The sequence below is a fragment of the Hyperoodon ampullatus genome (assembly GCF_949752795.1).
Source record: "Hyperoodon ampullatus genome assembly, chromosome: 14".
Lineage (NCBI taxonomy): Eukaryota > Metazoa > Chordata > Mammalia > Artiodactyla > Ziphiidae > Hyperoodon > Hyperoodon ampullatus.
Window position 1 is genome coordinate 53914999 of NC_136927.1, and position 10216 is coordinate 53925214.

Consider the following 10216-nt stretch of genomic DNA (forward strand, 5'->3'; position numbering starts at 1 on the left):
GTTGCCACCACTGAGTACCGGGCCATATGTCACAAGGATTCTCCTTGGAGAGATGACACATGGGGCTTTGTGGGGCTCAGGCGCAGTAGTATTTTGGTGGCAAAATCATTAAAATCCTGACTTTGGGATCAGTTGAGGCCACAGGACTCCCTGGTTGATAGGCAGACTTCTTTTGGGTTTCTACCAAATGAACACAGAGATGTGAGCTGAGGGATTATATGAGGGAAGGAGGGAGGCATGGGCGCCTCCATCTTCTCTAAAGTCTGCTCCTGGTCTGGATCTCCTAGCAGGACCAGCCAACCATGGAGAGGGGAAACCGCACACAAGCGCCTCTGAGTTCATCCTCCTAGGGCTCTCAAGCCAGCCTGAGAGGCAGGAGCTGATCTTCGGGCTCTTCCTTGTCATGTACCTGCTCGGGGCAGCAGGGAACGTGCTCATCATCCTGGCCATTGGCTCAGACTCCCACCTCCACACGCCCAAGGACTTCTTCCTCAGCAACCTCTCCCTGGTAGATTTCTGCTTCATCTCTGCCACAGTCCCCAAGATGCTGGTGAACATCCAGACACAGACTCAGTCCATTTCCTATGGCTGCTGCCTAGCCCAGATCTACTTCTGCCTTTTGCTTGCCAACATGGACAACTTCCTCCTGACGGCCATGGCTTATGACCTCTACACAGCGATCTGCCAGCCCCTGCACTACTCCACGATGATGAGTCTGCCAGTCTGTGCCCTGATGCTGGGGAGCTCCTGGCACCTCGCCAACTTCCATTCCCTGCTACACACCCTCCTCATGGCCCGGCTGGAGTTCTGTGCCAGCAACGTCATCCCTTTACTCCTTCTGTGACCTTGCTCCCCTGCTCCAGCTCTCCTGCCCCAACACCCAACTCAACCAACTCATGATTCTGCTGGAAGGGGGACCTGATGGTCCTCATCCCCTTCCTTGGCATTCTCGTCTCCTACATCCACATTGCGTCTGCTGTGCTACAGGTCCCATCTGCCCAGGGCAAACCAAAGGCCTTTTCCACCTGTGGCTCCCACCTTGCTGTGGTCATTCTCTTCTATGGGACCATCACAGGGGTCTACCTGAGTCCCTCATCCTCCCACGCAGCTGACAAGGATTCTCTGGCTTCAGTAATGTAGATGGTGGTCACCCCCATGCTGAATCCCTTTATCTACTGCCTGAGGAACAAGGACATGAAGGGAGCTCTAAGGAAACTGGTCAACCTGAAGGCGTTATCCCATGGGCTGTGACAGCAGAGCTCTCCTTCAGGGCCTCTGTGCTAGGAAGAGGATGAACCCCAGGGAAAGGCTCCACACAGAGAGGGTGGGAGGAGCACAGACCTCATTGTCCTGGGTTGTCACCATGGCCAGGGAAGCCTCTCATTGCTCCATAAGTAATCTGCAAGTCCAAAACTTCTTGACCCCTGCACTGACTGCCCAGACTACCAAAGGGGAATAAACTCTCCCGTAAAGACAGGACCACATAAACAGGTATAAACTAGCTCTATCTGCAGACCTTCTGGAGAGGGTTCATGTGAAGGGTGAGCTCATAAGAATCTGTGACCTATACTGACAGCCTGTGCCAAAGAGATGCCCTCTGAGTACCCCCACGCACCCCACAGAGCCTCAGACCCTTAACCCTCAAGCATCCCAGTTTCCAAACTCCTCCAGTTTCTCCACCACCACCCCACACTCTGGGCTGAACCTAGCTTTGGAGACAGACTTCACGGTCCTCCTCAAAGCTGTCCCACTCTCAGCCTTGGGTCCTGCTGGGTGGAGCTCCACAGCTCTACCTACTTGTATCAGGAATGCCTATAATGACTGTCTCAGCTGAACACCTACGCAGGCCCCATACTGTGCCACTTATGTGCTTTTCTTAGGAAAGAGAGGTCTGCTGACCACACAGTAAAGAGAGAAGAGAGGCTAGACTTAGAGCTGGTTCTCTGGGCATGAAGCACATAAAAGGCATGAGCCACAATAAGCCTTATGAAGGTGCTTCTCTACAGGAAGGACCTGGAGAAGGAGACAAAGGGGAAGGGCCTCATGTAACAAGTTTATGGCTGAAGAAGTTGTATGTGGCCTCCTGAGCAACAGGATAACATCCTAGGCTGCAAGGGGTATGGCAGAGCTGGGAGAGCGTTACCCAGAAAGTCAGCACAACCGGCATCCAGTCCTGGGCCCTCCGATTACCAGCCATTTGACTCCAGTCCCTCTGAAATGAACCATTCTACCAAACACACTGTGCATTTTTGTCCCTCTCATGCTATTCCAGCCATCCCATTTTGCTCATTTCTATTAAAACTCTAGTTGTCCTTCAAGCTCACATAAAATACCATGCCCTTCGTGAAGCCACTTCAAGTCTCCCCCAGTCAAAAGGAAGTATTTTTTTCTCTTCTGGAACTCCATATAATTTGAATTCTATTATAGCCCCTTTCATGCTCTGCTTTGCAGAGTTCACCTCAACTCTACCCCAAACAGGATTGTTGGAGTCGAGTTTAAAGATTTTTTTAAATGTTAATGTTTTGATTTAAATTGACAGCAGACATGGACAAAGAACACTTATGGCCTTTCTCCCCATGATTTTGCCTTAACCAATACTCTTATATTTCCCCAACACCAGACAAGGAAAAGGAGTTACCAAGCTGGTTGATCAGAGCCCAAGGAGTTCACTGGTCCATATTTTATGAAGGGCAGTGTGCCCTAAAGGGTCATCATCCAGGCATGAAGCTCCCTTCCTTCCAGCCTGGCCCCCGACTGCTCATCTTCTAGCTGTATGTCTTCACTTAGGTCCAGGCACTTCTCTCGCTCTCTCTCTCTCTCTCCCCACCATGCCCGAGCACACAGGTCCTCAATTCAGATCTGGGGCTGAGAGTGGGAAGCAAGGGAGGCCAAAGCTACTTTTCAGCCCACCTTTTACCAGTGAGCCCGTGATGGAGGCTACTGGGTATAACTCAGATACTAACAGAGTTGTACTTTGGCTCAAAGTTTGCTATTGTTCCTTGAACATACTGTTTCCTTGGGATCCCTCAGGAGCTGGGACTATTGGATTTTAGCTTTCCTGGGTCTCTAATCATAAAACTACAATAATAGCAATAAAATCTCACCTCAAACCCATGAAAATGATGCGAAGAAAAGCTGATGTCAGCATGGAGAAGAGGTCTTCGTATGCATTTAATATAATGGTGAATAATACAATGGTTTGGCCTCAAGGTAAAAAAAAAAAAAAAAAAAGAACAAGAAAAAGATTTTTTAAAAAAAGTTGGGGGGGAGGCAGCAATGAATAAATTTGAAAGACCTTCAACTGACCTTGCTCATCATTGGGTTGTGAGGACACTTCCTGTTCTGATGCCTACTCTTCCAAGGAAGGGCATAGGATAAGATAACCCTTCTCTTACAGCAAACACCTTTTCAGCCTGGCTCTAGTCCTGGCCTGGAGGCTGCTTGCTGCACGGTAAATAAGAAGGAATGACCTGCACACAGGCCAATGATAAAAAGTTCAGAAGCTCAGCCACTCTTATAGACTTGATAGCATAAACCCAATCCTGTGAAGATACCAAAATGTTAATTTCTATTTAAAAATAAAATGTTCAAGAAGAAAGGGTACGGGACTTCCCTAGTGGTCCAGCGGTTAAGACTCCAGCTCCCAGTGCAGGGGGCCCGGGTACGATCCCTGGTAGGGGAACTGAGATCCCACATACCACAACTAAGCCCACGTGCCGCAATGAAGAGCCCACGCGCCACAAAGAAGACCTGGTGCAGCCAAAATAAATAAATAAATAAAAATTAAAATAAATTTAAAAAAAAAGAAGGGGAAAAAATAGTTCCATTATCTACATTTTTAAAATAGTATCATTAAGGACCACTAGCAGGAAAGTGGAAGTATCTTCGAGAATAATTAGAGTAATAAATATCTCCTACATTACATTTTCCAAGTCACATAACACTTCCTCTACTCACGGCGGGTGCCCTCTCCACACCAGGGGCCACAGGTACTGCATCCATTTAACAAATGTAATTTGAGCTCAGGGACAATTACGTCCCAGGTACCTTATAAGAACTGGGGATATATCAGCAAAAAAAGCAAAGCTTCTACTTTCATGCAGCAGGTGATGTGCCAGAGAATAGGGAAGGAAAACAGAAAAAAAAAAAAAAAAGAACAAGTAAACATACAATATGTCAGAGAGTTCTAAGTGCTATAAAGAAAAATAAATCCAGATCAGGGACCAGAGGCTGATAGGGAGCGTGGTAGGGTTGTGCTTCAGTTATCTATTGCTTCATAACCAGCCACCCAAACTCAGGGACTTAAAATAACAGCAATCATTTATTTGCTGTCTCGTATATCTGGCGGTAACGGGGCCCTCAGAATAACTTACAGATGTGGTTCTGTGAGAGTTCCTGGTGAATCCTCCGCAGCACTCAACTCTAACCCCATCATACTGGCTTTGTGTGCTCTCCATACCCAACCCAGCACCTGGTCATGGATAAGCACAACCTCCTCTATAACAGAATTCAAGTGTTTACGGTAGAGCTGCACTCCTGGGATGCCCAAAGAAAAGTGCTTCATTTGCCTCTCTCATCATGGGTCGTAAAGTGGGGTGGAGCGATGGCAAACGAGAAAATTAGGGAAGGGGCACCAGGCGGAGAAGGAGATACTAGGTAGCTATTGAAGAAATGGATTCATTGAAGAAATCTTTATTAAGCACTTTTATTAAGCTTGGCATTGTGCTGAGTGCTAAGACATAGCAGTAAATGAACTTCGGATCACCCCCACAAAAAAAAAATCAGTCTTTTCCTAGTGCGAAATCACGATGTGACTACCCTGTATTGTTAAAGAGATTCCTGCATTATGGCTACCAGCTGAAAGTATTAACAGCACTTTGCCATGAAGATCATGCCTTGCTGTTCATTTGTAGGACCATCTCATATCTGCTTTGGGCTGGTGGGGGGGAAATTTCTGGATTTGTTCAAATGTTTCCATGAGTGCTCTGGTGAAGCCACAGTATTCCACGCGATGATACAGCAGTCTTTCTCAAAATTTACATGCGTATTATCACCTGAGAAGTTGGGTAAAATGAAGACTCCTAGGTCCCAACGGAAAACTGCTCCATCCCCAGTTACATTTTAGACAAGTTCCCCAGGTGATTTTTATATAAGTGGTCTTCAGATGACACTTTGAGAATCTCTGTTGAAAAGCATTGTTAAAAGATAAACTGAGGCATAGTAAAAATTTTAAGAGTTTATCTGAGCAAAAATCATTCCAGCCACAGGAGGTAGGGGCAAGACATTCACAGAGAAGACAAGAAGGCAAAGGGAGGAAATTATTTGAGTGGCTATAGCTTAGGCTGCCTTATACAGGAAAGTCAAATTGGCTGTTTGTGATTGGTTGTCCTTAGGTTTCGATTATTTTTAACCTTGAGGCATTTACAGGCTGAGGTTTTGGTTTGCTTATATAGGCTGCCAAGGCTTTAGAATCACCTCTAATGGTCTCCTTGTTTAATTAGTTTAACAGCATGAACCCTAACCCTCCCCTCAATCCGGAATATCCTAAGGATAGTTTTCCTCTTGAGCACTGAGTATGACAGGGACTTGCCAACCCCTCCATTAGCAAAGCTGTAAATAACACATCAGCAAGCTGACAGATCTGATTTTATTGAGTGTTGAGTACCACCCAGAGGCAGCAATATCCCCTGCGGTAGCGTGGAAAGCAAGGGAATGTTCTAAAACAATGGATCTGGTAATCTCTAGATCCCCTACACTGACTTTTTTGAAAGAGATGCCATTATTCCATGAGAAAATGATCTTCTAGAGTCAAACCCCACTAGTTACCTGCCCCACTGCTCCCCAGAGCTTCCTGAAATATAAAGTATTTCCATGTAGAGATGTGATCAGTGCCAGGTGGGATTTACCAGGGAGGTTTGTGGCGCACATTTGGGGCGGGGAAGGGCAGAGAAGCTAGGGAACAGTGTGAACCCCAGAATGTTGCAGGCCTCTACGTGTGGCAGCTCCTGCTGACCTGACAGCACGAGAGGGTACTGGATGTGGGCTGGGGCTGAGCTCCTCGGAGGTTTCCTAGGGCCTGGTGTTGGGGAAGCTTCCAGATGTACCCTCACAGTCACTGGGTGGTACATAATCTCTGTCACACACTAGAAGTGTGGAGCTAATGCTTTCTGGATGCTGAATTCCCAGCCTAACAGCTGAATTTAAGAAAACAAAAAACTGGACCTTCAATCCTGACCTGCCTTCTGGTCTGGTCCCCAACATCTAACCACCTTTCCGTTATTTCAGACTCAACAATCCTAAAATTAGACTAACTTTTGCCTTTTAACTCATTGCTGCTCAAACCAGTTACCCTTCCAGATTTCATTTATTTGACCATCAGTTTTGCCCTGTTGTAAAGGTCTGTCATGAGCACCAAGTCAGTCATAAATTGTGAAATAATTCCCAAACACTGTGAGACTGAATGTCCACAGGGACATCTGCATATATGTGTTAACCAGAACACACATTAATTACAAAAGATGCTCACTGAAGCAATGGCCTAAAACCAGCAGTTTTTGGAAAGATAGTCTCTAATTTGGGGGCAGGAGGTGTAACATGGGTGAGAGCACCTACAGAGACCATGAAGCCTTAAGCAAGCGATCAGCCTAAGGGCTGGTGAGTTGAGAGTATTTTGTGAGGACACCAACACAAAACCAAGACCAAGGATGGACACACACTGAAAATGGGACTATCTATGAAGAAAGAAATCTGCCAGCACCAGAGGTCCTCCTGCAGTCACCATGTGAACGAGCCCTGGCCAACCAGGCACACAGTTAAAATCGGATGGGCGTGAATATGCGGCTCTGATGCAAGACCAGGTGTAATTAAATCAGCACATCTCATGCACATCTCATTAGTTATACTCGGCTCCACCCTCCCGCTCCCACCTGGCGCAAGTATCATCTGACAAGGGCTTGGAACTCTTCCTCCCACAGTAACTGGTAAATCCTGTTCTTTTTTTTTTTACATTTAAAATTTTTATATGAAAATAACTTCAAGCTTACAGAAAAGTTGCAATAAGAATAGTGCAAAATATCCACATATCCTTTACCCAGATTCACTTATCATTAACTTTTTTACCCCATTTCCTGTCTTCTCTCTTCCTCTTTCCCCTCTCCCTCCCCATCTCCCTCTCCCCCTCCTTCTCCCTCTCCCCACCCCCACTTGTCTACCTCAACACACACACACACACACACACACACACACACAAAACCCACACAAATGGTCCTTTATCCCTAAATACTTCTGTATTTCCTTATAGGGATATTCGCTTACGTAGCCACAGCACAGTTATTAACGTTAGTGCCCTTACCCTTAATACAATAATTTAATCTAGATCCATATTTCAATTTTCTCAAATGACTCAATAATGCTCTTTTTTTAAGCTGCCTAATACTCCATCATGTAGATATGCCATAGTTTTTCCAACCACCTGTCTTGCACATTTAGGCAGTTTCTGGTATTTTTGCACTTGCAAAGAATGCTGCAATGAATAATCTTGTGCAGATGTATTTTCATATTGTTAGAGGTGTGCCTTCATGGTAAATTCACACAGAACTTACAGGTGTGTCACAGAGTAAATTCTGTCTGTCAGATATTGCTAAATTCCCCTCCACATGAGGTTGTACCATTTTGCATTCCATCAGCACTTAAGAATTCCAGTTTCCCCACAAACTCATCAAGAGCATGTATTGTCAGGCTTCTGAATTTTGACCAATCTGATGGGATAAAAAATAATATCTCAGGGTAGTTTTAATTGGTGTTTATTTCATTATGAGTGATGGTGAACGACTCTTCATGTTTGAGAGCCATTTTAATCTTTTTTGTAAATTCAAGTTTGTCAATTTTTCCATAGGATTTTAGGTCTTTTTTTCCCCCCTTGGTATATGAGGAATATTAGACTTCTGCATTATGTTGCAATTATTTCTCCCAATGTGTCATTTGTCTTTGCTTTTTGTTTTTGCCATTTAAAAATTTTTTTACATAGGAATTCATCAATCTTTTCTTTTATTACATCTGAATTTTGAATCACACTTTAAATGCCTTTTCCTGAACCTGTGTTTTAGGGGAATTCATTCACACTGTCTTCTAGTACTTGTATAGTTTCATTTTTTCACATTTAGACTCCTGATTCATTTGAAGTTTATTCTTGAATATGGTGTGAGAAATGGATCTATTTTTATCTTTTTCCAAATGGCTATCTGGATATCACAGTACCATTACTTTAAAAATCAGTCTCTGACCAGTGATTTGAGATACCATCTTTATTACAAGCTAAAATTCCATATAGAGCTGGGTCTATTTCTGAACCCTGTATTCCACTCCATCCTTCCATTTGTGCTACCACCACGCTGTTTAAACTCTTGGTTTTTCCACCTCTTATTTTCCATTCTTTCCATTAGCATCTTAGAATGCTTAGAACTGAAGACTGGGAAAACCTAGTGGGAACACTGGTTCTCAACGATAAACTGCTCATCGTGCACTCTGCTCTTCCAGTTCACAGCACATGCTGAGCCCTTCCACAGGAGTCAGCGAAATGCCTAGATGATAGAGACCGGATTTTCTCAAATTCTTCACAGACCTGGAGATGGTGTAAGACTCAAACAGCTTCTGCAGGTGGGACTCAAGAAGGCAAATACAGACTTCTACCACCACTTTTTCCCAGTCTCTCTAAAAGTTAATATACCACCTTCTCAATAAAACACATTTTTTAACTAGGAAGGGAAAACATGAAGCAAGCTCTTACGTCTGCCCTATTTCCTGGCCTCTGGCCACTTAGACGATGGTGCACATGGCAGCGATGGCAGCCCTTTTACTGGAACCTCTCTGCTCTTCCAAACTGCTTCTCTTAAGTCCCTCTGCTTCTCAGGGCCCAACACCTGCATCACCCACCCCTTCCATCCTCACTCTCCCAGCAGTTTAAATTCCCAGCGACAAACATGAGGAAGACAATTGCCTACCCTCCCCACTTTATAACATATGTTTCCTGAAATTTTTTTATTGAAACAGGTCAGTCCTGGGAATGGGCTGGACAAGACCAATCTCTAGAAATATGCCCTTCACTTGAGGTAATAAAGAAAAATACGGCAAGATAGGAACATGAAATTGTAAGAAGCCCAAGTGAATTTCTTTGACTTGTAGAATTTCTAAGTGAATTCCACGTAACTGCAATTGGCAGGACAGCAGCTACAGATGACTGCCAGATCGGGGGACGCTGGGGGGCAACTTGCTGCAGGGTTCTTCCCTCCTAAGGCACCCTCAAGAGAGCCTTCTAGCTACGAAAAAGGTAGAAATCCAGGTCTTTCATCCAGTCAAGTATTTATGACTACTGTGGGCCTTAGGAGACCTTATCATGGAGGCAAAAAAGTTGGAACTGGCTGCACTGTGCTTAACTGGCTCTCACTGCGCCCATGCGTTCACTGAGGACGGTGAACCTAGCCCCAGGCAAAAGCTCGCTGCTGTGTGGATGAGTGCGGCAGGTGCTTGCCTGAAAGGAACCCAAAGCAACCACCCAGGCTGCCTGCGATAGACCCCAGCACCCCATCCTGAGATTCCACTTCAAAAGCCCTTGGCTCTGCTTGGCAACACTACATTTAACCCATGTGATCTCTAGTAACTCCTTTGTTTTCTAGAAATTAGGCCAGGGCTCTTTAAGGTTAGCAGGAAATAGCTCCAGGCCTTGGAAGGCCAGTCCTTTCAATAGGGAGATGCATGAGGGAAGGGATGTGGGAACAGATGTATATGTATGACTGATTCACTTTGTTATAAAGCAGAAACTAATTTAAAAAAAAAAAAAGTTAAACCATCTAATTTGTTTCAGCTCTCTTACCCTGAACCCCAAGGGCAGGGGTTCTCAGCCAGGGTCAGTTTTGCCCCCAGGGGACATTTAGCTAGGCCTGGAAACATCTTTAGTTGTCATCAAGTAGATTGAGGCCAAGGATCCTACTCAACAGCCTACCATGCACAAAAAAGCCAGGGCAGCCTCCAAGACAAAGAATTTCCTGACACAAAGGGAGAATAGTGGGGAGGCTGAGAAACTTGGGCAGAGTTTAAAACAACAAGTAGGGCTTCCCTGGTGGCGCAGTGGTTGAGAGTCCGCCTGCCGATGCAGGGGACACGGGTTTGTGCCCCGGTCTGGGAAGATCCCACATGCCGCAGAGCGGCTAGGCCCGTGAGC

The 10216-nt window shown here is 45.3% G+C and overlaps 1 pseudogene across 1 annotated transcript; it reads left to right on the plus strand.

The window, feature by feature from the left end:
- The first annotated feature begins 302 nt into the window (after nucleotides 1-302).
- Nucleotides 303-1295, plus strand: LOC307063082 (putative olfactory receptor 1F12P; annotated as a pseudogene). The gene has a single exon. The product of its transcript is annotated as a putative olfactory receptor 1F12P (transcript).
- Nucleotides 1296-10216: the final 8921 nt, after the last annotated feature.